A 3,807-nucleotide genomic window follows, 5' to 3' on the forward strand; every position below is an offset into this window, starting at 1 on the left:
GTAGCCCTGGGGCATGGCACATTACGATACTTTATCCCCAAGAAGACAAATGTCATCATCTGAGTATGATCAGATTTGTAATCATGATGCCATATCAGTCAAGAGTACGTTTTAAATGGTTGCTCGTAGTCAGTGTCACGATAATGTGCATCAATTTGTACAGGTAAAATAATCATATAAATCACTACATATGACTTTACGGCTAGTATTGTTAATCTGTGAGGCTTAGGAAAAATACACACCTTGCAATGAATTTGTCCTGTTGTAAGAAGCACTTTGGTTATTTTTATTTCATTGTGATGCATTTTCCAATGTCGGTACGCACTGCTCAAGAGCTTGTTGCTGTCTACTTGTTCTGGCTGACTAGTACTTTCACGTAAGGGAGTACGACACTGTAGCGTCCATGACCGCCTTAGAAATCCTCATCTATACAATTTCTCGTGTTTGTTAGAGAGCATGTGTCCTCACTAATCTACCTTGTCCTTTTATTGCCGCTAGAAAAAGTTGATTATTGACTCGCTGCTTCTTTGATTCGTTAAAAAAACACTCAATGCAGAGTTCTGAAATTAAATTTCTTAATGAAACTTCCTGGCAGATTAAAACTGTGTGCCCGACCGAGACTCGAACTCGGGACCTTTGCCTTTCGCGGGCAAGTGCTCTATCAACTGAGCTACCGAAGCACGACACACGCCCGGTACTCACAGCTTTACTTCTGCCAGTACCTCGTCTCCTACCTTCCAAACTTTACAGAAGCTCTCCTGCGAACCTTGCAGAACTAGCACTCCTGAAAGAAAGGATATTGCGGAGACATGGCTTAGCCACAGCCTGGGGGATGTTTCCAGAATGAGATTTTCACTCTGCAGCGGAGTGTGCGCTGATATGAAACTTCCTGGCAGATTAAAACTGTGTGCCCGACCGAGACTCGAACTCGGGACCTTTGCCTTACGCGGGCAAGTGCTCTACCAACTGAGCTACCGAAGCACGACTCACGCCCGGTACTCACAGCTTTACTTCTGCCAGTACCTCGTCTCCTACCTTCCAAACTTTACAGAAGCTCTCCTGCGAACCTTGCAGAACTAGCACTCCTGAAAGAAAGGATATTGCGGAGACATGGCTTAGCCACAGCCTGGGGGATGTTTCCAGAATGAGATTTTCACTCTGCAGCGGAGTGTGCGCTGATATGAAACTTCCTGGCAGATTAAAACTGTGTGCCCGACCGAGACTCGAACTCGGGACCTTTGCCTTACGCGGGCAAGTGCTCTACCAACATAGCTACCGAAGCACGACTCACGCCCGGTACTCACAGCTTTACTTCTGCCAGTACCTCGTCTCCTACCTTCCAAACTTTACAGAAGCTCTCCTGCGAACCTTGCAGAACTAGCACTCCTGAAAGAAAGGATATTGCGGAGACATGGCTTAGCCACAGCCTGGGGAATGTTTCCACCGGTTTCCACATGTTTTGAGACCATTTTCAGCTAATCTCCAACTCGATTACTTGATTAAATACTTGACTGCTCTATGTTCTTTAGTATGATAAGGAAAGATTAGGAGACGTGGTTGATAATGAAAAGCTGAGTTCCTGTCTAATGGGCAACGATCTGTTTAAAATAGGAAACTCACTCCTCAGGGTCTGCAGCGAAAGGTCTGCAAACACTGTAGCTGAATTACTGAGAAATTTATTTCCATAACAAAATGCTTGGTATACTTATCTTTCATAACGAAATGTGCTTTCCGCCGTAACTGATGCACGTGGTTTGCACAACAGCTGCTACGGTGTACTGTGAGTATACAACTTTGCATGTTCGCACAGCGTAATTACGTACTGTAGTTAGAAGCTACTAGCTGATTACTTCCATCGGAGCCCGTTTTACACCGTATTACAGAGATATGAACCGTAAAAACAGCGAATATAGTCATAATGAAACAGGAATGATACACCTCAGTTCTTGCAGAAGAAGATGTGATAGGCTTGTGACGTGGTTAATGTGTGCACTTACAGGGTGAGCAGTAATAAAAGCGACAAACTGCAGGGACGGATTCGTGACAGGGAATGGAGGAAAAATGTTCGTATGAACAAGTGTCTGGAAATAAATCGTTGCTACGGTAGATGACGCTGACGAATTAAAGTTCCTTTGGCATTGTGCCTTTTGTTCTTTGTGTGTTGCAGGCCGCGTGATTGACGCAGGGTACTATACGCAGCCGAATGTTCCAGTATTCATGTAGTGAACAAGCCGAGATAGTGTTTGTGTACGGCCAAACAAAAGAAAACGGTCGAGATGCCTCACGGCTATACCAAAACAAGTACCCTCACTATACCAAACACTTCGCACAACATTTCAAGCGCTTTCCGGACGTTAGTGTGATCAAGGGTTCTTCCAGACGGATAAATGTACGGGAGAGGTACATGTTCTGGTATAGCCGTACTGCGTCTCGACCGTTTCCGTCCGCTCAGCTGTTCACAAACGCCATCTCGGCTTGTTCACGACACGAATACTGGACCACTCTGCTACCTACACTTTCTTTCGCTTACGCCATAGTCCCGCAGCGATCGCAGGGTCGGCGTGGTTACAACGGATTTGGCAGTGTTAATGTTAGGGATTGCCAGATGCCCTTCCTGCCGCCATCCCGTACCCCCCAGGACGGAATCAGTGTACCCCAACTGTCTGCATCAGGTGTAAATCGTGAAAGAGTGCGGACGTGTTTCAAATGTCTGCGACGCATGTAACTGAGGCGGAATGTGGGTTCAAATGGCTCTGAGCACTATGGGACTCAACATCTTCGGTCATAAGTCCCCTAGAACCTAGAACTACTTAAACTTAACTAACCTAAGGACATCACACACACCCATGCCCGAGGCAGGATTCGAACCTGTGACCGTAGCAGCCTCGCGGTTCCGGACTGCAGCGCCAAAACCGCACGGCCACCGCAGCCGGCGCGCGGAATGTGGGGACTAGCCCGGTATTCACCTAGCGGGATGTGGAAAACCGCCTAAAAACCACATCCAGGCTGGCCAGCACACAGGCCCTCGTCGTTAATCCGCCGGGCGGATTCGATCCGGGGCCGGCGCGACTACCCGAAGCAGCGCGTTAGCGCGTTCGGCTACCCTGGCGGGTACAGACTCTGCTACTTACACTGCGCTGTGTCAATCACACAGTCAGCAACACACAAGGAAAACACGGCACGTGGTGAGACGATCTTTCATTCGTTAGTGCCATCTACCGTGGCAACGATGTATTTCCGGACACATGTTAATATGCTTTTTTTTTTTCTTCATTTCCAGTGAGGAACCCCTCACTGTAGTTTGTCGATTTTTCAGCCTGTATTTTTAATTTTTGTTCTGGGTTCTCGGACTTGCATCCGACGCATTTTATTGTTCTACTACGGAGTTGTCGACTCTGAAGATCTGGTCTGCTGCAGCCCTGCGAGCGGCGGCGCGCCATGGGCAGGCTCTCGTGTCCCCGGCCAGCTTCTGGCTTCCTGCCGCGGCTCTGCCCCTCGCCACGTCTTAACGGCGACACTGACAGCGTCCCAGACGGGCCGGCGCGCTGCCGGGTTTATGTAACGGAGATTAACCGGCAGCGGCGGCCGCACACGGAAATCTAATTTGGCGCCGCTGGCGGCAGGTGCTAAACAGAGGCTTGCAAGGCGCCGCGCGTGGTCGCCGGCGGCACAATACAGGAATTAACTAAAGAACAAGTCGCTCTGGCACTGTCACCTCCAGTCCCGACATACCTGTCGTGGGTAGAAATAAACAGACATTGGAAACTAGGCACGAACTCATTCCACTTTCAGAATATCAGCTACACA

General features: G+C 48.6%; 1 non-coding gene across 1 annotated transcript; it reads right to left on the minus strand.

Moving 5' to 3' along the window:
- Positions 1–907: 907 nt before the first annotated feature.
- Trnat-cgu lies at positions 908–982 on the minus strand. Its single transcript has one exon. It is a non-coding gene; the product is annotated as a tRNA-Thr (tRNA).
- Positions 983–3,807: the final 2,825 nt, after the last annotated feature.

The sequence above is a fragment of the Schistocerca americana genome, chromosome 2, assembly GCF_021461395.2.
Source record: "Schistocerca americana isolate TAMUIC-IGC-003095 chromosome 2, iqSchAmer2.1, whole genome shotgun sequence".
Lineage (NCBI taxonomy): Eukaryota > Metazoa > Arthropoda > Insecta > Orthoptera > Acrididae > Schistocerca > Schistocerca americana.